General features: G+C 40.1%; 1 long non-coding RNA gene and 1 pseudogene across 1 annotated transcript in view; one reads left to right on the forward strand and one right to left on the reverse strand.

The window, feature by feature from the left end:
- Positions 1–1,355: 1,355 nt before the first annotated feature.
- LOC138817059 (uncharacterized) overlaps positions 1,356–23,888 on the forward strand; it is a 28,274-nt gene continuing 5,741 nt past the window's right edge. The window contains exon 1 of the long non-coding RNA XR_011368759.1: positions 1,356–1,617. This is a non-coding gene — a long non-coding RNA (uncharacterized lncRNA). The remainder of the gene's footprint in view (positions 1,618–23,888) is intronic.
- Positions 10,140–22,301, reverse strand: LOC138816762 (calcium-activated chloride channel regulator 1-like; annotated as a pseudogene).

Genomic DNA, 23,888 nt, shown 5'->3' on the forward strand with positions numbered 1-23,888 from the left:
AAACAGGGCGGGCGCTGGCGACACGGTGGTGGAGGCCTCAGTGATGGCGGCCATGGCAGTGGGCCGTGAAGACTCATGGCAGCCATGGTGGACGCGCCAGCCAGCACAGCCTCTATGGCAGCACCGGTGGCCCTAGCGGCAGTGCCGACAGCGACCATATTGGCAGCTATGTAGGCAGCCATAACCGCGGTGGCAGCCTCAGAGAACGTGGCGGCCATATTGGAAGTGCCGGTGTTCCCGGGGCGCCGGCCACGTTGGAGGTGGTGTCCGTAGCAATGGCCGCGGCCGGTTTAAAGGCAGCCATATTGGCACAAGTGGTCTGGGCAAAAACAGCTGCCCTGTTGGTGAGGGCGGCCACGTTGGTGGCGGCCATGTAGATGGTTGTGGCCTGCGCAACTTCCATGGCCAAGTTGGCGGTGCCCATCGTGTTGGCCGAGGCTGTAGCAACACTGGCGGCCATAATGGTGGTGGTGATGGCAGACTGGACGTTACGGACCCCCCCCCCCCCATGGCCCCTAGCACCAGCCGCTGGGAGTGGCCTGGCCAGAGGTCTGGCAGGCTTCATTCAGCCTGGAGGAGTGCGTGGAGAGAGGAAGGTGCCCCAACTCCTCTGTCAGGTTCTCTGGCTTGGCGTCATCACAATGGTTGCTTTGGTGACAACTGTGTCATAAGCACCCAACAGACCCCTGGCTCTGTGACTGCTGCTTTTGGATCCAGGTGCTGAAGAGGCGGTGCTGCTGTGGCCTCCCCGGGCCTCCCTGGGGAGCGGGGAGCCCAGGTTCAGACCGCACTGTCCTGAGGTGGCTCTTGCTACATAGCCGTCCCCAGCTGCAAGGAAGGCTGGTGGTCACCGTTCTCGGCACACGGTGCTGTTGAGGTCGCAGGCCATGTCTTCTTGCCTCACAGGAGCATGAGGAGCAAATCAAGGCTTCAGACCGAGAAGCCTGGGACAAGCTCTCTGGCAGTGGAGGCCTCAAGTCCCTTGCTGTGGTGACTATGGAGATGCAATCAGCCCCGCAGCCCAAGGGATCTCCTTGTTGGCAGTGCAGGCCTCAGCCCTGGGCACCTGCATGGACTCGGGACATCCACACCCAGGCTGGAAGAAGTAAAAGGGAAGAGCAGAGCACCTGAAGTTTTCGAAATGGCTGCTGCCATGCTGATGTTTGGGTAGCAGCCGCCAATAGAGATAGCTATGGCGAATACGGTGAAGTATGGAACCAACCCTCAGCCCCATGGTACCGCCACATGGTCACACCAGGCCTGGGCCACATGTTGTGGTGAGGTCTCAAGCCATGGCTACACAACGGTGTTGGGTGGTAAGTGGGGCCCCAGGGTCATGTTGGCCCTGGGCAGTGCCTAGGTAGCAGCGATGTCATCTTGGCAGCTGGCAACGAGGGCCAGGCCAGCAGCCTTCAGGCCCAACACCTCACAGCTCCCTCCACAATGCCTTTAGTTCCAGATGCTGTGGCCTCATTGGAGATGTTGCCCTGAGTCTCACAGAGTTCAGGGCAGGAGATCAAAGAGCTAAATGTAAGACTTGAGTCTCAAAACTTCTAGAACTTCCTGAGTAGAATTGTTGGGTCCATCCTGGGGAAGACGGACAGGGTCAGAGGAAAGGTAAGTGCACCCCGATCCCTAGCCACAGAGACAGTCAGAAGCAGGGGAGTCAAGTCAAGCAGGAACACACAGCAAGCGCTTTTTAAAGCAAAAAATCTCATGGCATGGAAGGGGAGGAAAAGGAACCAACCAATCACTGTAGAGGTCACCCTATCATGAGCCTAAGCTTTCTTACTTTCCCTGATATCCTCGAGCTGTTCATGCACTGATGTCACTTGCCTGGTTGTGGTACCCAGTCAGATTTTAACATAAACAACTCGGGCTCTGCCCACTCAACTCCCTTTCAGCACCATCTTTGCTGCCCATCTGCCCTACATAGAATTTCAGCAGCTCAACAAATAGGAGAACCAATTGACAAATGGGAGGATATAAAGAAAAAAAAATCCTTCTGCACAGCAAAGGATATAGTTAAAATGAGAGGATATAGCTAAAACAAAATCCTACAGATTTCACAGGAGATCTTTGCCAGCTATGCATCTGACAAGAATCTAATAACCAGGAAATACAAGAAGCTAAAAGAATCTAAGTCCCCAAAGAATTATTAACCCATTTAACAAATGGGCAAAGGAGCTGAACAGACATGAAAATATTCTCATATATGAAAATATAGTCGGGGAAGTGGCACTGTAGCTTAAGTGGTAGAGCATTAGCCTTGAGGGACAGGACTCAGGCCCAGAGTTCAAGCCCCACGACCGACAAAAAGAAAAAAGGAAATATAGTCAGCATTCCCCACACCTCCCTGCCATGAAAAGAAATGCAAATCGAACAAATTGAAGCTGAGAACCTATGGCTCATGCCTGTAATCCTAGCTACTCAGGAACCTGAGCTCTGAGGACATAGGTTCAAAACCAGCATAGGAAAGGAAAGTCTGTAAAACTCTATTTCCCATTTATCACCAAAAGCCTGGAAATGGAGCTGAGGCTCCAGTGATAGAATGCTAGTCTTGAGGAGAAAAGCTCAAGGCCAGCACCTAGGTCCTGAGGCTTGAACTCAGGTCAGACAACAATAACAGAAGAAAAGAAAAAAAAAAAGGAAAGAATGGCCATTGTTAGAATTGTTAGAATGGCCATCATCAGGAATACAAACAACAAATATAGCAAGGATGAGAGGAAGAAGGGACCCAATACACTGCTGGTAGGAATGTAAATTAGAGCAACCACTATAGAAATCAGTATAAAAATTCCTCAAAAAACTGAACACAAAACTACCCTATGATCCATTAATACTATTCCTGGGCATTTATTGGAAAGATTGTATGACAGGACGTCAGCATACCCATGTTCATTGCAACACAGTTCATAGTAGCCAAGAAATTGTAACAATTGGGTGGGTCAAAAAAAATGTTATCTGTTTCTGTCAATGTATTGCATTTCTACCACACATAATCACATATACTATACACTCATACAGATAAAGATAGGTAGATAGGTAAGTTGATCAGCATTTTATGTAGCAGGAAGAACGAAATATCATTTGAAGGAAAATGGATCTGAAAAATATGAGGGAAGTAAGCCAGGTCCAGTAAGAGAAAAGGTGCCTGTTTTGTCTCATATATGGATCTTAGACCCAAAATATGACCTCCCATGTGAATATTCACAGGAGCATTTGGACATGTAAATGATGAAACTAAAGCATAGCATATGCAGAAAAGTCTTCAAATATTAAACTCCATAGATTAACCTTTTTGAATAATAGTTTAACAGTTTATCAGCTGAAAGAAATTGGAATGGAATAGTGAGAGGGGAAATTGGTGAATGAAAAAACATGGGACAGTACAGTCAGAATGCTAAAGAAAGTGGAAGGCATGAAATAACCCTTGGAGGAAGAGGCAAGAATGGGAGAGAAATGATGTGAGAGAGATGACTAAGAAGCACTGGACACATGTTAAATTGTAACTACTTATATGACTATTTGAAGTTTAGAAAAAATTTCCACTATGTCTCATTCATAAAAAATGCAACCTTTATTCTTTTTTCCCCCTTCCCATCCTTTCCCATGCTCCCCCCGCCCTCCCACTCAATCCTCCCCACCACACACACACACCAAAGTTGTAAAGTTCGTTTTTCCACATAACTACATGTACATCTCATTGTTGCAATGGGTCCACCTATATCCCTATTTAAACGAATTGTTTTTTTCCTTCCCCTCCACAAATTATACCAACCTCAAATACAGTGAAAGCAGGGGTTATACCATGAGGGAGGGACATAGCAACCTTTATTCTTGCAATAAGTATCACATAAAAATATTGGAAAACCTAAGGTTTAAAGAAAGGGATTTTAATTATTCACACCACACACACACTTTCCCCCTTAACCCATTATGACAAAACTGTGTATTCAACCACTTATAACTTAAACATTATACATAATCCACTGAAAGGTTATTTTGGAGTAAGAAAGTCAATACTAGTAGTGAGATGATGTTTAGTATTTCTTCTGTGCTGAAAATAGATGTTAGGGAAGTACATTAACAATGTTACATAATATGTATACATATATGTATATATTTGAAGTGTGTTATTTTTTAACATTAAATGGTATAAACTCAGGACCTTGCCTTTTACTAGAAAAACACTCCACCAGTTAAGTAAAGTCTCCAGTCATATTATTGTTGTTAAACATTGTTTTAAATTTGGGATCTTAAAATTTTTATATATGTCTGGACATAAACTGATGTGTTACAGGGTTAGGAAATTTATGATACTTAAGATTATCTACCGCTTTCTTAAAGTATGGCTGATTTATAGTCTCTGAGGAAGTATATGGACCATACACCTCACTAGATTAAAACTTGAAAATAACTTTGTTGGTTTGGAATATAAAAATAGTTTAAGTTTGGGGCTGGGTAGGTGACTCAGTGGTAGAGTGCTTGTCTCGCATGCATGGGTTCGATTCCTCAGCACCACATAAACAGAAAAAGCTGGAAGTGGCACTGTGGCTCAAGAGGTAAAGGGCTATCTTTGAGCTGAAGAACTGAGGGACAGTGCCCAGGCCCAGAGTCCAAGCCCCACGACCAACAACAACAACAAAATAAGTCTAGCACCAGTGACTCACGCCTCTGATGCTGGCTACTTAGGAGGCTGAGATCTGAATATCTCAGTTTGAAGCCAGACTGGGCAGGAAAAGTCAATGAGACTCTTATTTCCAATGAGCTATAAAAATAAAACAAAACCCAGAAAGACAAAAAAGCTAAGAGGAGCTGTGGCTCACGTGGCTGTGAGGAAAAAGTTTTTTAATTGATACTAATTTTTAAAACTGCTTATAGCACTCAAAAATTTAGGATGAAATTGAACAGATAGACTGAAAGATAAATCCTGTTTGCTGTTCTTAGTTACCTTTCCACTATTTGCTATTCAGGGTCACTGATTCAATACCAGGTATACATATTTACGATTTGAGTTTCCACAAAGCAGTCCAACCGTCTCACAGAGCAATAAAATGAAAAGGACATAGGCAATAGTGTTATAATAAATTACCAACTCCATCCCTACCTTATACAACATAAAAACATAATCTAGGCAATTAACCATAAACATTAAATTACTAAATTTGATTGGCACACAATGTTAAAGTCAGTAGCTATGTTGAGAACAGTCCTATGAAGTCAGTTGGGGTTTTCCCTTACTTCCTGGTTCCTGGCTGTATCTTAAATTCTGATAAATATGTAAAATGTTTATGTGGAGCCCTGAAAAATGTTTTCTGCATAAAAAACATTAAGTATAAAATATTTCTTGCATTTGAAAGACTTCTATGAAACATGGTATAAATAAGATATTTTTATAATGAGAATATTTTAAAATTCTGAAAAGCAAATGTAAAAAATGCTGGTCTATATGAGCTTTTAGTAATACCAGATAAGATAAAATGTTATTCAAGTCTCTCATACTATTATAAAAAAAGAGCCAAGATTACCTCATTTGGGTCAGTCACTTTACTGCTACCTGTCTGAAGTACATAGAGACAGTTCAAAGCAGCTAACTGCCTGAGTTCAATGTGCTGACCTTATCACTAAGTAGCTGTATGATCTTACTGCCTTAGCCTTCTCATTTATTAAATATGATTGATAGTATTGCTGACTTCATAGAGCTTCTGTGAAGAAAAGTGGGATATTTTAACAAACGCTGTTAGAATGGTGCCTGGAATGTAATAGGTCAGTATATACTAGTTATTTTTACTGAAAAATAAATATTTTTACTGTTCTGTTTTCTACCTATTTTCTACTAAGGAGTAACTGACCTCCTTTCTGTTAATCATGCTGATGTCTTGGGAATAGATTAAGTTGTCTTTCATGCTAATGCCTTGGGAATAGATGAATACAGTTATTTCTAGATCTAGCCTGTAAACAAATTAACCATTTAGCCTGGAAATGCTGCCTTGCTATGAGGAACAAAACAAACTAACTAAAAATCTGAGTCATGTATAACACTGGTCTAGGTTCTGCAAATGAATTTCTGTTTCTAAAGAAGTAGAATAAATAAGCTGATTAGAGAGCTTGGTCTCCGGAGTCAGACTCTGAGTTAATACTGTATCAATATCTTATCAGATGAGACAGCAGGTAGAGGATTCCCCCAACATTTTAGTTACCCAGATGTGCAGCTTTTAGTGTGTGTGTATGCTAGTTCTGGGGCTTGAACTCAGGGCCTGGGCACTGTGCCTGAGGTTCTTGCTCAAGGTTAGTGCTCTATTTGAGTCACAGCTCTACTTCTGGGTTTTTGGTATGTAATAGGAGATGGACTTTCCTTCCCAGGCTTCCTCAGATCTCAGCCTCATGAGTAGGATTATAGGCCAGAGCCACTGGCACCTTGCTGTGCAGCTTTTTGATAGGACATTCCATCCATTACCAGGCTCTGGCTGTGCCTCTTGAAGGGCTGTCTTGATGGGCATCAGGCCTGTGCAATTACATATAACCCTGCACTCAGAAGGGTGCTATACTGTCTTAAAATTTATCTTTGAATTTGTGTGTTTTAAGGGAAAGTCTGATGGGACGTCCATAAAAAAATGTGTAAAAGTAGAGGAGATAAAGTATGTGGACGTGTATGCACTGTTTTTTCCTGTGCTATTTGCATATAGGTTCATGATTCCTCTCATATATAGAATTTAGTTAGACTAACATATCCTAGAGTTCAGAGACTCAAAGACAAGTGTATCATGTTTAAGAATGGGCAAGAACAGACAGCTAGAGAAGCCACATTTCTAGTTTAGACACAGAAAGAATACAACATCAGGTTAAGAAAAATGAATGACAAAGAAATTCCATCTTATTTGTGATATTACCCTGGGTATTTAATGAAAATGAAGACAGAAGAAAATGTGAAACAACTCATAGCTTACCTTTCCTGTCAGTTCTTTATTAAGAAGCCACTGATAGAGAATAAGGTTAGAATGTGAGCATATCACGTAAAATGAAAATATGTGAGTCAGTTTTATGCAATATATATGCATATACGACCTAGAAAATGCACACTGTATATTCAGCATGCCAGTTAAATGCTCTTTTTTAAAACAATTTCCAAGTGTTACTAAACAATATAAAGATGAATGGTAAAATTCATTTGAGCTCTTTGAAATTGTAATTTTCTTTACTACAAGCACTATTAAATAATGGGAAAAAATCATGACAAGCTAAGAAACTGTAGGGTAATGAATCATATTTTAGTATATTTTCCTCTTGCTGTTTGAAAGAGAGGTCCTACATTTTCATTTTGCATTGGATTTCCTAAATTATGTAGTGGGTCAAGTCTTCTGATGGAGTGAAAAGTCCATAGGGTCAAGAAGTTGTTTCCATCCAGTGAATGTCACCTCACAATATATGTCACATACCAGAAATTCCCTGACCAGTAACTGATCCTCCTGTAGTCCGCATTACCAGAACGGACTTTGGGACTGGGCCAGTTCTTCCAAGGGCAGGTGGTATAAAAGATGTGTTCACCTCCAGGCTGGTATTATGTCCAAAGGACAGCTGTTCATGTGATGTGTGAATGGAAAATGCCACTACCAGATGCTGGAAACTCTTTGGATTTGGATTGGGCAATAAAGATTAGGAAGAAAAGAAAGCCCAGTAAGGCCCGTCTTTTTCCGAGATGCTATGTTTCAGCATAATTCTGAATGATTCTTAAGAATTTTAAATCTGAACCTGGCCTTCCAGGTCATTATAAAGGTGTATTTATCAATATAGAACATAAACATTTTAGAAGCTTGTGTTGTTGCAAATTTAGACATATGGGATCTGGATCTTCATTTTTAATCTTGCCCCAGTACCTTCCAAGTTCTAGATGTGAGTATAGGAAACAGTGTCTGGCACTCAGAAAAAAAGCCAGTAATTGTGGCTATTATCACTGTCAGATAAATAATTCCAATGATGTTATATATTTTCTTCTTGGCCCCTCATCCTTCCCATACCTAGTTAGTTGGCTTATGGTGGTAGTTATGTTCTTTCCAACCTTTAGACCTAAGTTTTTGCTCTAAGTGGCCTAGTTGCTTTCATCCTACTGCTAGGTCTACTACTCCATGGCATTCCACTACAATTGGTTGCATTCTGTGCCTGAATCCTGAAAAAGTTAGTGTGCCATCTGGAGTTTGAATTATGCTGTACATCTATAGCTCATCATTATTTCCTCCTTTTAGATTCAAAATTGCTCTTAAAAATTAGAAGATGTTTATGCTTAGTAACAGTCAAAACAGGAAGAACCATTTAACGTTTTCCCTTTTGTTAATGAGCTCAATGGATTTTACTCAGTTGTAATAACATTGTGTAGGCTTTCCAGTGAAAAATTTTTTCTGTCCTCATATTAGGGCAAGCAGAATTCGCTGAGATCATGTGTCATGCAGTTATTTAAAGTATAATTGAAAAAAAGGGACTACATGTTCTCTCTCTTTCTCTAACTTATTTACTCATGTCTCTTTAGCATCTGATTGTAGCTTAAGCTACAATACAGATGCTAACAGATACATGTTGAATGGATAAACCAATGCCTCAAGTACTCTACAATACTTAATGCAAAGTAAATGTTTTCAGGACAAATGAGGCAGGAGGTGACAAGAGGATAAGTAGAGGCAGAGTTGTCAATGTGAGGGAGTAGTCAAGGAGGAACCTGAAATGATGTACATGAAAGTCATGTACAGAGTGTAGAGAGGTGATGATGATGTACCTCGTTAAAAATAGAGACTGTTTTTGAGTGATGAGCACTACTGCGAGATTACAAAGCCAGTTCAATGTGGAAGTGAGCAACTCAGAGAGTTTGCAAGCTGTGGTCCAGCATATTAGAATGTAAGATATGGATTTGAAGTTTAGCAGATTTAGGGTAAAGAGAACTCTGGTGCTAAGGTATTTATTGATTCATTCATAGAGGTTCTAATACCACTGAGAATGGTGTTAGGAGGTGAGGGGGGAAAATGGGAACTGAGGGACCTGAAACTCTCTTCACAGGAATACCAACCCTTGGGAACTGGAGAGTAGCATGCTCTTAGGTCTACATTTGCACACTTTTCTCCTTTTGTTTTCTACTTTTGTCCTTCCTGCTTTAGCTTATCCTTTTCAGCCCATTATACTGTCCTTAGAACCTCCTTTTTAGCTGGGTGCTGGCGCTCACACCTGTAATCCTAGGAGGCTGAGATCGGAAGATCATAGTTCAAAGCCAGCCCAGCAGGAAAGTCCATGAGACTTTTATCTCTAATAAACTACCAGAAAATTGGAAGTGGCACTGGGGCTCAAGTGGTAGAGCACTTGCCTTGAGCTGAAGAGCTGAGGGATAGTGCCCAAGCCCAGAGTTCAAACCCCACAGTCGACAAAACAACAAAAAACAAAACTTTCTTTTTATGCAAAGCTGTCTCCTGATTTCAGAAACAAATTGTCAAAAGATCTTTACTAGTCTCAAGAAAAAAAAAACATTTTACTTATTTTTGTGTCCTCAGGGTCTAGCATAGAACTGAAATGTAGTTAATAGCAGATGAGCATAGATTTGTTGAATGAATTGAATTACATAAGCTAATATATGTAGGTCATTAGTGGAGCACTTGGCATAAAATACAAAATATATATGTGTATTTTCCAGTCACTGTCTCTCCACACTTGGCCTACAGCTCTCTCTCCTAGCTCATTTTCACCACTGTGGTTCTAAGGGGTATTGACACATGTAATTCCATGCACGTAGCACGTGTTGCTGTGCTTACAGACTCATCAGATCGTCATTTCTTTATACACTATAGTCCCTTCTTTCAATACATCTTGTTGGTAGATCTACATAAAATGAGGTATATTCCTGGTGATGTTTGTCCAAAGCTCCTAAGTAACAAAGTCAGGCCTTTTATCTTGAAATAATTTGGATTAGGTATTTCTGACATCCTTCAAAAGAGAACAACTCTTAGCAAACTCTTTTAGGTGGAAGTGCATGTGCTTTACAGCTGGAAAAGCTCTTTAAGATGAGTTAAAACATCCCCACTATTCCCACTGATTGATGAAAGTACCACTTATATCTAGTAGTCAGTCATTAAAAGACAGTATTGATTACATTTTAAATGATTTTAGTATCCATGTACCAGTTGCTTCACTTTTATTACACTGCCCTCTAAAGGAAGTCTAAAGAACATTTTAGAAACCTGAATAACCAAAAAGAATGGAGGGTTTATTGGATATATTTCATAAAAACAGTGCAAACCTAGTGACACTTGCATTTCTCTAATCCATTTCCATATAATTTTAAAAAATTGAAGTCCAGAAATGGTACTATTGACTTTAAGACAAACAGTAGAAATTTTAGTGGGACTGGGTGACTCTAGAGGAGGAAAACAAAGATACCCAGGCAATGACATTTCTGATTTCGGATTAGCCTTATCAACAGCCTGAATAGCGATGAAGAGATTGGTGCCATTTGCAAAAGCAATGTTTTCTGGTTGAGAAACAAAGACTGCCTCAGAGTTGGCCTCCTTTGGATGAGATCAGTAGTATGTCTGTCAGATCAAGAATATGTGCACTCATTTGAATGCTACACTTGTAAGCTAAAAGGAAAAATGATATAAATCATTAGCTCGCAAATTTGAAGCTCTAAAAGTCTATTCGAAATTATATTACCATCCCATAAAGTTCCAGTGATAAATTGATTTAGTGTTTCATATTGCAAGGGTTAATATCTTTTTTTTTTTTTCTCAGTCCTGGGGCTTGAACTCTGGGCTTGGGCACTGTCCCTCAGTTCTTCAGCTCAAGGTGAGTACTCTACCACTTGAGCCACAGTGCCACTTCCTGTTTTCTGGAGGTTAATTGGAAATAAGAGTCTCATGAACTTTCCTGCCCGGACTAGCTTTGAAACCGTGATCCTCAGATCTCAGCCTACTGAATAGCTAGGATTATAGGTGTGAGCCCCAGCTCCCAAGTGTTAATATCTCTTCTATGTTTTTGTTTATATTTCCTGACAAAGCAATGAAGATAAAATTGACTGTGACTTAAAGCCTTGGTTAGCATTTCTGGACACAGAATTGGTGGACAGAAGAGGTTTAATTATTGCTTATTTTATTATTTAAAAAGAGTTATTTTATGCCAATGCTTCTTAAACATTAATTTGCATAGAAATCAGCTAGGCGATCTCAACAGATAGATTCTCGTTCATTAGTTCTGGGGCAGGACTGGGAGTCTCCATGAACACTGAGACGTGTTCATATGATGTGTAGCTGCCTAATTCACAGACCACAGGGTGAGAGCTGAAGTCTGTAAGGAGTTCTCATGTATTTTCTCTGTCTCTCCAGAATCACTCATGAAAATCAGATTTCCTCTGAGACTTACTATTTGAAAAAAGGGGGAAAACACCCTGAAAGTTTGTCATTCCCACCTATAGCCGCCTACTCCTCAAGCGGGGCCGTTTTCATATTTTAAGCTTCTCATGTCTAGAAATCTTGACTTTTCATTTAAGAGGACATTCAAGACCTCCCTGTTAGCTGCCTCCTCCTGCCTCTCAACATCCCCTTCTGGTTTACCTCCTCCTCCATCTGTCCTTGGCTGGAAACTCATTCATGTTCCACTTACCTGGCCCATGATCATAGTCATCCCCAGGAGCTGTCCAAGTCAGATTAATGAGATTGTCCCATTGGATTTTTCCCTTCAGGTCAGTGATTTGGCAAGGTGGAAAGAAGTCAGGGATGGGAACCTTTGGGACATTGGAGGCCACAAATGAACCTCCTGAAGATGTTCTGCTGAAGCACACTTGGTTCACTTGAAGTTTGTTACTGGTTTCAGGAGGTAGGGATTCCATTTGATTTCACCTGTATTAAAAAGTACTCAAAATGTCATAAGAGTAACATAAAATGGCTATGCATCTTTTTTTACTTTTACTGAATCAGCCTCTTCTTAGTCTTTTCTTCTTACCAACAAAATTCACTTTGAATCTTTGGTGATAAAACCCCACATCAGGCTTTATCAGAGTTGTCTGTTTTCTGGGCATCATTTTCTCACTTGGCACATGTGGGCTTACTGTTTGAATTGGGAGCATTGTGTCTACACAGAAGGAAGTAGAAGGAAATGGAGACAGTAGGCTTATGCCTAATTATAGCTGAAATAGATAATAAGCCCTGTGATATCTTTTTGCTTTGTAGAAGTGTCAATATCAGTGGAAGGAGTTTCATTATAAAATCATTTGTTTATTGAAAATGATAAATCATTTATTGAGCACTTGTTATTTGCCAGTGGCAGTGTATTTATATATATGACTTTATTTCTCAACACAAATCCTATGTTAAAATGGAAGAAAAAGGACAAAGATAATATATATTTTTTTATTTGATAAAAGAGTAGGATTTCCCGAACAAATCTTCAAAGAAACAACTGGCCAATAAATAAGTGGGCTAAAGAGAAACTTCTCTGAAGAGGAAAGAAGGATGGCCAATAGACAATGAAGAAATGCTCAACCTCCTTAGCCATAAAAGAAATGCAAATCAAAACAACATTGAGATACCACCTCACTCCAGTTAGAATGGCTAAAATCAAGAACTCTAAAAACAACAGATGCTGGAGGGGATGTGGACAGAAGGAAACCTTACTGCATTGTTGGTGGGAGTGTAAACTTGTTCAACCACTTTGGAAAGTAGTATGGAGGTTCCTCAAAAGACTCCACATAGGGGCTGGGAAGGTGGCTCAGTGGTAGAGCACTTGCCTTGCATGCCTGAGGCCCTGGGTTCCATTCCTTAGCACCACATAAGCAAAAAAGAAAAAAGCCAGAAGTGGCGCTGTGGCTTAAGTGGTAGAGTGCTAGCCTTGAGCTGAAGAGCTGAGGGACAGCGCCCAGGCGTTCAGGCCCCACGACCGGACCCCACATAGAGTTCCCCTATGACCCAGCAATCCCACTTTTGGGCATTTACCCAAATGGTTACAAACAAGACCACACTAAAGCTACCAGCACGACTATGTTTATTGCAGCACTATTTACTATAGCTAAGATATGGAACCAACCCACATGCCCCTCAGTAGATGAATGGATCAAGAAAATGTGGTATAGATACACAATGGAATTCTATGCCTCCATCAGAAAGAATGACATTGCCCCATTTGTTAGGAAATGGAAAGGCTTGGAAAAAATTATATTAAGTGAAGTAAGCCAGGCCCAAAGAAACATAGGTCCCATGGTTTCCCTTATTTGCAATATCTAGTATATGTCTGAGTCAAGCAGAAAAGGTCAGATAAGGTGATGTTAGGGAAATGAAACGTAAGATATGTATTCAAATGTTTGTTTTCTTTCATGTGATTGTTTCTAACACATAAGATTATTTTTTTTGTTGCTTTGTATGTCCCTCCCCTACAGTATAACCCCTGCTTTCACTGTATTTGATGTTGGTATAATTTGGGGAGGGGAAGGGAAAAAAACAAATTGTTTAAATAGGGATACAGGTGGACCCATTGCAACAATGAGATGTACAAGTCATTATGTCGAAAAATGAACTTTACAACTTTGGTGCGGGGGGGGGGGGGGACGGGGGGGAGCGGGAAGGATTGGGTCGGGGGGTGGGGGGAGGATGGGAAAGGATGGGAAGGGGAAATTAAGGAAGAGGATACAATGCTTGATAAGAAATGTATTCATTATCTTGCCCATGTAATTGTAACCCCTCTGTACAGTATTTTCACAATAAAAAAAAAAAAAAGAAAAAAAAAAGTAGGATTTCAACAATGGCAATCAAAAGCTATGTTCTATCTAGTGATTTTTTAATTGGGGGATATTTTCCCCCTTTACAGGATAATGGGACATGGCTGGGGATATTTCTGATTGTCTTGGGCAGGGAGAGCTGCTACTGACATCCAGGCCAGGGATGTTATAATACATAAATCCACGGCCAACACAGAGGATTACTTGGCCCAAAATGCCAATAGAGCTGATGTTGAGTGATCAGGAATTGATTTTGCATTATCCCCTTTCACAGTCTTAATGCTCTCCTCTTGATCCCAAATCCTTTTACTCAACCAGTCATACTACCTAGATTAGTTGCCATTCTCAATCCAGCCAGACATGACTCCATTCTATTGAGGCATTATTCTCTGTGTGGCTGCATTTTTTCCTCCCAGACCCCTTATTTTCAACTGTATCTACCATTTGCATTGTAAGCTGTAAAATACCTTAAGTAGACATCATCTTTGGTAGCATCAACACCTTGACAGTGAGATGAAAGAATTAAGGTAACTTGGTATTTGTAGGCTTCCAATCCATATGTGAATTAATTTTCTTAAAACACAGAGAAATTCAGAATTGAAGCCAACCAGGACACAACAGTCTCCAATTGATCAGCAAAATGATATAGGTATAGCTTAGGTGGGAGAGTGCCAGCTATAAACACACACACACACACACACACACACACACACACACACACACACACACACACACACACACACACACACACACACACACACACACACACACACACACACACACACACACACGCCAACTGAGAGCAATGAAGGAATTTTTCAGAGGTAAGGGAATAGTTTCCCTTTATTATCTACATAAAATATTACTAGTTTCCTTTTCTTTTGACTTGCTGGCAAATTGATTTTTTTCAATGGATGAAAAATGTTCATTTCTTAGTTTTCAGTGTATGTCTGCCTGTGCCTAAGGCTTCAACTCAGGGCCTGGGTGCTATCTCTGAGCATGTTTTGCTCGAAGCTAGTGCTTTTCCACAATTCTACTTCTGGCTTTTTTTGTGGTTAATTGAAGATAAGAGTCTCATAGACTTGCTTGCTTGGGCTGTCTTTGAACCACAATCCTCAGATCTCAGACTCCTGAGTGGCTAGGATTACAGTCATGAGACAACTGGCTTATTTTTCTCTTAAGGCAATACTGACTCTTCTCATAGAAAACACTGCCATTTAAAAACCCATCATTGTCCTGTAAAACAATTTGTTTTATTTTGTCAAATTGTAAGCAAGAAATAAGAATCTCCATACCGTGGCAGTACCTGGGATTTGAAGGTAAGCCATTTTGGTGTTTTTGTCTACTACCAAGCCATCTTGTTTCTTTCCCCTGGGATCCCAGAGAAAGATTTGGGGAGGCTGTGTTTTCTAGGTGATAAGAAACAAAGGTCCTTCCCACAGTGCAGTCCAAGATCACTGTGCCATTCATCCACTGAGAGTTCTGGAAGGAGAATCCCTTACTTTCCAGCTGTTAAGAAAAGCACTTGTTTGCTTTCTAGAGAAAGTTCTCAAGGTCTTTTCAACTCCACCCCAACTCCCACATGCCCATCAAGAAGCCATCAGCAATTCTCTATTTCTTGGTTTGTCCTTTAGGACTACTCTGGTCTACTTCTGAATTATATTTTGAGCCCTTGTTTCCATAGTATTTCTTCCTTCACCAAAACAAGATGACTTCTCAAAGAATTCTTAGGAATCCTTGACTTTATCACACTTTGTTTTTCCTAGATGTCTTCACTTCCTCTGCACTTATCTAAGGCTTCCTAACCCTTCAGAATTCCTTTTCTTCATGAAGCCCTCTCTGACCTTCATCCCACTTTTTAGATGTAAATCATCTCGCCTGCCTGTGAACTCCTAGAAGACTTTATTTCTATCAGTCCTTTGATGTTCATCACACTGCGCTCTTTTCACACTAACTAGTGTGCTCAGTTCATTTCTTTTACTGGATTGTGAACCCTGAAGAAGACAGACTCATATCTTACCCTCATAGAGACTGTTTAAATTACAGTTAGCACATTAGTAGGCAAAGTATCATGGTTGTCCCCAGGAAGATAAGTGGATTTGTAGAATCAAGTCCAAAAGAGGATCTAGAGAGTAGGGATTGAACTGGGGAAATTAACAAGATTTGTGTAAGAAATGTGATTTGAAGATTGTCTTCTAGTTATCAATTACCCCTTACTTTATACCTATTAGAAGCTAGCTAGTTATCAGTTACACTTAAGTTGGTATCTATTAGAAGCCATTTATACTACTAGGTTTCTAGTTTGGTGGGCAGATTAGTAATGATTCTAGATGTAAAGGGCTGTTGTTTTGTGACAAGTTGCTAAATAAGTCCTGCCCAGTTCTCATTTTTTCCACTTGTCCTTCTCTCTTAGGTTCCTTAAATAGAAAAATAATTTGTAGATGCTCTCAGCTTTGTCCTTTTCAACTACTTTTCTAGAATATGCTCCTTTTCAAAACTAGGCCCTTTGTTTGATTTCAAAATCTAACCCAGTATATCAGAGATAGGCATAATTGCTATTTTCTGAGACTGACTAAATGCTACTTTTGTTGGCCTAAAAGCCTATTGTTTTGAAATCTGTCATTACAGGATTACTTTACCTCTACACAAACTTTCATAATAAAAATAATTCACACTAGTGTGGGTACTGTTTACTTTTTCTAGTTTAAAATATCACAGGTGAGTAATTTCTTTAGGTACTATAAAAGAATTTTAAAATACATATATCCTTTTTAAAAAGTTGTCCCAAGAATTTGAAAGATAATTTGGCTTCCTTAAAATTTTTGAACCAGATGTATCTATGAGAGGTATTTTTATGGTTTGGCTGACCCGAGACTGCAACTAGGTGTTTGAGTAGTTCCATAGGTTTTGTATAGTGCAAAGTGCTTTCTCTCCATTATGTGAAAATCCTGTGCAACTATTAGGGATTGGAAGTAATGGGAAAACTGAGTAAAATTATATCAGAATACTCCTCTCAGAAAAGTTATAACTGAGATATACTATTCCGAAGAAAGTTCTAAGCCACTTATGGGTTCAGGTTAGCAGGTGTTAAAAAAGAATTATTGGAAAAATTATTTTATACTGTGCTATGAGAGACAAACTTTGTTTCTACACAAGTAAACATAAGTTGTTTTATGCAGATAGTATTGCTTTGTAAGAATATTGTCTAACAGCTGGCTGAATTTCTAATTGGCCAGAGGAATGTAGAAATTAGAGTGCTTAACCATTATTTTTTCCATTTTGGTAAAATATATGAATAAACACAAGAAACCCAGTAAAGATTGCCAGTCTGGATGGAGTGCTGGGAGAGAGTTCCATTTCCTGATGAAAGGGCTGCAAAGGCATCAGTGAGGCCATTGATCTGAGCCTGATGGGAAGCAGATGTTTGTGAACTTCCTAAAACACAATGACATTATCAGAAGTTACTTTCCAGTATTTGCTTCCTGGAAACACTGTTACTAAGATAACAGAATGCACAATATAAGTATTCCTTGTATTATTAGGGCAAAAATAAATCAACAGCTCTATTTCACAGTAATTCAGAAGTTCATACTAAGTTTTAGTTCTAGTAAATAATTTTGCCAGTCACATCTCTGTCATCTAGGTATTTAAACTATCTGCAAACTAGCCATGAATCTCTCAGAGGCCAGCATTAATGTAATAAAATCTACATTGTAAATATTATGCACTTTCAAAAATGAATTCATTAAGTAGTACTCTAAGCTTACTGTCATTTACTTGGCTTTTGAGTTATCTTCTAATTTAGGAAGTGTGTGTGTGTGTGTGTGTGTGTGTGTGTGTGTGTGTGTGTGTGTGTGTGTAACAGCAAGAAATAAGAGGACAAAGGGATGGTGACAGAAAAGGAGCATACATAGTAAAAATGAGCTAATACACAAGCCCTGGCAATGGTGGGCTATTTAGAATTAGTATTACTAAGATAGTATTGTAAAATCACTTTTAAATTGTTAACATACCAATAAAAATTAAGAAAAGAATTCTTATAGTACTGCTGATATCCCATCCATTATCCCTTGTACCAGTGTGTGTCATCTCTTCTTCCTGCTCTAAGTGTTGGCTACTAATGGCTTATAGCTGCCTCCTTTAGCAGATAATCTGTAGTAAAAAAAGGATTTCCCTACCTAGAAAAATGTATGCTGCCCTGACAGTTCATGGCCATTAACTGTCCCTTTGGTCTCAAATTGTGATCAACTCTGTGATGTACTTCCTAGGCCAGGGCCTTCTTTATGGTCAGCCTTTTAGCTAAGCTCCAAAACTGCATCCGTGTTTGGCCATTTCCCCAGCTCTGTTCTTCCTTCCCTCCTTTTTTCCTGAGAGCCTTTTACAAATCACATGTATCCAGATCCCTGTCTCAGACTCTGCTCCTAGGAAATGCAGTCCAGGAAAAGTAGTATTGAGCTCAAACAGTCCTATCATTTAGCTACCCCAGAAAACTGACCAGTGTCATAATTTATATCCCTAAGTTAGAAAAGAAGAAAAAATATGTTCATCTGCTTTGCAAAAGAAGCCAGAGAAGTGTAGGATCTACTTGAGCCATCTGTGTGTGTGTGTATATATGAGTCTTAGATGCAGATTACCTTAATGTAAAGAAATTGCCTTGTGTGCACTATTTCCTGACTCAGCTGTACTGGCCATTTGGAGGAAGGGGAGATAGTTGGTGTTTACCATGTGTCTTTGCATTCCACCTTCCTCCTGCCCTCCTTCCCCAATTTACTGGAGTTCAGAGTACCATGGTAAGACTTACCAGTCATTTTGGACAGCTGCTCTAATTCTTTAGCTGCAGAAGACCCCAGATTGATTGTGTGGATGATGACTCCACTTTGCTTCACCTCATTAAAGCACCCACTTATATGTTGTCCTTCCCCTCTGTCAGCAGCACCATTTCAGAGCCATGGGTTGGATATTTCTTTGTAATTACCTGAAGATAAGAGTCAGAACTTGAGGTAGCAGTCTTGGAGTAGCCAAAGTGTTTGTGAAAGCTGCGCTTACATGGGACAAGACAAGATATTCCAGAGGGAAACAAATACCTGGGAGTGTTCAGCTATCCGTCAGTTTTGCAGCAATGAAAGTTGCAGCAACTTACGGAACTTCACTCTGGTCTTTTCTCTCTTCTAGTCTCTGAGTAGCTGTGGAGCAGGGCACTTCTAAAGATGGGCGGTGCTAGAGTGGTAACAAACATTTTTCTAGTTTTTATTACTTGATATGTCTTTGACAGATGTCCAGAAATTCAAAGATGCCTTCAGAGAATATCCCTATACTGGGGATTATTAGAGAAATATACTACCCAGAAGAAATTGTGGCTTGTATGACATTCACCAGTCTGATTATGAATTTGTGACTGGTATTGGTTCTGACTGTCCATTACCAGATCAAAATGGCAGTTAAAACTTCTAATATCCCTTCTGCTGAAAGCAAAACACTTTGGTTTTATGAATGCATCTATCTATCTATCTATCTATCTATCTATCTATCTATCTATCTATCTATCACCTACCTACCTATCCACCTACCTACCTGTCTATTGTCTGTCTATCTATATTGAGTTTAAGCTCCAACACTGGCATGTGTGCAAGTGCACACACACACACACACACACACACACACACACACACACACACACACTAGGTGAGAATAAATATATAAAGATAAAACTCTTGGGTCTTTGTGTATCTTTCTTCACAGCACTTACTATACATTTGTACACACATGTGGTGTGTGTTATTATGTGATAAATACATCCCCCAGTAAAACTGTAAGCTCTGTGACAAAAGGGATGATACCCATTTGGCTTTTGTAGTAGTTTTAGTGCCTAGTACAGCAAAAATATTTGATTGCAAACATACATACAGAAAAGCATGAAAGTAGTGATACAGAAAACCAGGAAGGCAGCCTGGCGCCTGTCCTGTAATCCTAGCTATTCAGAAGACTGAGATCTGAGGATCACGGTTCAAAGCCAGCCCGAGCAGGAAAGTCTTTGAGACTCATCTCCAATAAACCATTAGAAAACCAGAAGTGGCTCAAGTGGTAGAGCGCTCGGCTTGAGCTGAGGAGCGCAGGGACAGTGCCCAAGCCCAGAGTTCAAGCCCCACGACTGACCAAAAAGAAAAAAGAAAAGAAAAAAGAAAACCAGGAAGGCTTGAATGAATGAGTTGTTAATATTTCTGGATGGCTTTGTCTTTGCATCATTTGATTTATCTTTGGTTGTCTAATTCAGTTAGCGTCTAGTCATGTACTGAAAATGGAAATTTTATGGAACAAAAGTCACAAATACTGAGAACACTGAAACATGTCTTTAAGTAAATGCTGACCGAAATCTAGAGAAGGCAGATGTCCCTCCTGCAGCTATGGTGGGTTGGGTATACTACTGATGAGTACATCCCTGTCTCTCCCATTGTTTATCTGTCTTAGTTTACTTTGTATGTAGGCAGCTCCATCGAACATCACCATCCCCACCTAGACCCCAGCTCCACAGTCTAAAGCAGGAATAGCTTGCCTGCTTGACTCATTCTGTTAAGGCGACTGCCAAAAATCTGATTGGACAAATAGAAGAAAAGCAGTCAGATTGGTGTATGTGGATAGACAAAGAACAGGTTAGACAGTTTGGGGGAATGGCTCTCTCAATGCAGAGTAAATGACAAGCAGTTGTGACACATTTCTGTGGGGAAATTTTCCATTTCTATTTGTAGCATCTTCGGGTAGAATCCTAGAACCTTTGCATGAATAGCAAAAGGTGGAGCCACGTGACACCATCATGGAAATTCATGCTTGTTCTAATAGTCCTAGGTAAGTCCTCTATATAATCATACAACTACAGATCATTAGTGAAGCTTAACTAGCCAGGCACCAGTGGCTCACAAGTATAATCCTAGCTACTCAGGAGACTGAGATCTGAGGATCATGGTTCAAAGCCAGTCCAGGCAGGAAACTCTGTGAGACTCTTATCTCTAATTAACCACCAAAAAGTCAATGGTAAAGTGCTAGTGTTGGTCACAAAAGGTCAAGGACAGTGCCCGGGCCCTAAGTTTGAGCTCCAAGACTGGCACACAAAAAAATAAATATGAAACGTGTACTTCACCAGATCTTTGCTCATAAACTGACAGCAGTTTAATATGGCAAATGTTGATGCTGAATGTATGGAATGAAGGACTGAGCTTCTCTGATGGCACTGATGCTGTGATGACTTTGACAATCTTGTTATATTGAAGCCACACCGGTTCCAATTGTGATCCAGATTGTGATTTACATCTATCTGAGATTGGCATCTGAGTGAACCTACTGACATGCTTCCAGACTTATCAAGGACTAAACACACAGTTCTTTTTCCAATCTGCAGTAATGATAAGGTGGGCTTGGGTGGCTGAGTGCTCATAGGAGTGGTTTTCTTACTCTTCAAAAGCACAAATGACTTCAGAGCTTCAGACAAAAGAGCTTCAGAGATTGTGTCTTTGGTTTTGCAGGTTTAGGGCTTCAGCACTGTGGTTCTTTTCCATATAGAATTCCACAGCCTGAAATTTTCAATCAAACAACATAGATTAAAGTAAGCTGCTGGTTTAAATGGCTAATCATTTCAATCACTTGTCCTCCCTATTCTTTGTTGCTTACCAGTCATAGTACCTCAGTCCCACAGTTACTACATAGACTTCTAGGGAAAAAATCACAGCCAGGATACCGAATCCTATCTCAAATCATGTCTTTTACTTCCCTGAACCTTCGCTTATCCACAATCCATTTATCTGGTCTATGTGGCTTCTTTCCTACTCCTCAGATTCACTTGTTTCAAGCCATCATCATTCTCATCTACTCTTCTCCATCCCTGTATCATAGAATCCCACTACTTTTCTTTCTACTTACTGACCACCATCCTACACTCCAACCTTCAACACCCAACATGCCACCTCTCCCTAAAGTCCATTCAGGTATCCCAGATGCTTCCAACTCCATCAACAACCTTATCACATTTTTCCAACACTACTGCTCATCTTCCTCATGTATTTCCTAACTTGGAATCACCAGTATGCACCCAGTCACCTGATATGGGAAATGAGATTTCCTCTCTTCTTCCTCCTACAAAACAATCAAGATCAATATACTTCACATTATTTCCAGTTCTTCACCTTACTCTCTCTTTGCAATGGACTGACTCTCCATCACCAAGCCCTCAAGGGCCCTCCCTCAGGCTCCTGCAATTTCCTATCTCACTTTCTAATTGCCTTTTCTCTGATTGATCCACCTCCAACTGTCTGGGGAATCTTCCTTCTTCCACCTGTAAATAGGACACTTTTTGTGCTGTCCAACTGCCCACAGACTACAAGATGGATTTCTCATAGCAAACAGCCATCCCCAAGGCTTGGATTTTGTTTCGTGTTCAATCCTTATACTAGCTTTGCACTCCAGTGCTCTATTTTCTCACACTATGGCCTGTTAACTTCCACACTTGCCAGACTTCTATACTTCTCTGCCATTGTTCATGGTAGTTCATCAGGTGTTTCTCTTTCATTTCCCACATTGTAAGCTCTACTTTGCTGTTTCAGCCAAAAAGTCACTTTCCCAAATGTTCTCTTATTTTCTATCCTTCCCAGAGAGATTTTCCACTTCATCCTCTTTGGACTAACAATACAGGGTAGAAACTTTAGTAAGTTCCCTTTATTATTGTAATTACCAACTCATGTCCTCAAACTCTTGCTCAGTGTCTTACACATAGGGAAAACTCAATGTAAGTTTGTTGTTTTTTAAGTAACTTTAACATCTTTGTACCTCATTTTATTTTTTATGCCAATATGGGGCCTTGAACTCTGGGCCTGGGCACTAGCTTTTTCCCCTCAAAGCTGGCATTCTACCACTTGAGTTAAATCTCTACTTCTGGGTTTTAGATGGCTAATTGGATTTCCTGCCCAGGTTGGCTTCTCAGTCCTAAGATCTCAGCATCCTTAGGATTCAGGCATGAGTCACTGGCATCCTGTTGAACTTCAGTATTTTTATTTGCAAAATAGTGACAGTTATTATGCAAAAATTACACCAAAACATATGCAATGGTACTGATACTAAAACAATCATAAATTATCTTTTTTCTTCGTTATTCATACCTTTAGTATGAAAGGAACAACTTATTTCCTACTCTTGAAGACTTTATACTTTTTTGGGGGGGGGTCCGGTCGTGGGGCCTGAACTCTGGGCTTGGGCGCTGTCCCTCAGCTCTTCAGCTCAAGGCTAGCGCTCTACCACTTGAGCCACAGCGCCATTTCCGGCTTTTTTTTCTTTTTGCTTATGTAGTGCTGAGGAATCGAACCCAGGGCCTCAGGCATGCAAGGCAAGCACTCTACCACTGAGCCACCTTCCCAGCCCTAAGACTTTATACTTTTATCATTTAACTAAAAACCAAAATAACTAGGAGTTTAGTAACTTAAAAAGAAGTTACTAGTTACAAAATTAATGTTTTCTTTATTTGCATTTTTCAGGTCATTTGCTTTGGTAGTATGTCCCTGTTATCAGTATGGCTACCTGTAAAATTTCTGTGTTAAATACTAGACAGATGTTTTCAAATCTGGATGTGTATCCAATTTAACCCTAGCTAATTTAAAATATAGTTAGGTTCCAACTTACAATTCTTTCACTTGGTGGTGATGTGAAGAAATACATACTAAGTAGTAAGTTCAATCTTTTCTGGAGTTATTTACAATACTAGGATAATGACAGTGAGCCACAGTTCCAATATCAACACAGGACAGCCAAGAAAACAACAAATACTCAAGGGTATTAGATGAATTTCAACTTACGGTATTTTAAACTTGAGATGGAATTGTTGGGATGTACTCCATGGTAAGTCAAAACACATCTGCATATTATTGACAACCACTCCTTGAAATCTACATAAGCCTTCAAATGGACTGCAATGTCAGATTGAAGGACAGACCTTGTGCACAATGATACATAAAATTTTAATGACTGATGCCACATTATAATTGACAGACCCTTGCAAATTATTTCACCTTCCTTTCCCAGAGGGAATACATAACTTTATCTAGGATGAATTTGGAGACTGGAAGATGAGAAATGATTCTCCCTAAAATCAATTAACTGATATGTTTAATCTTAA

Source organism: Dipodomys merriami, unplaced genomic scaffold, assembly GCF_024711535.1.
Source record: "Dipodomys merriami isolate MVZ:Mamm:240054 unplaced genomic scaffold, mDipMer1.0.p SCAF_7, whole genome shotgun sequence".
Classification (NCBI taxonomy): Eukaryota; Metazoa; Chordata; class Mammalia; order Rodentia; family Heteromyidae; genus Dipodomys; species Dipodomys merriami.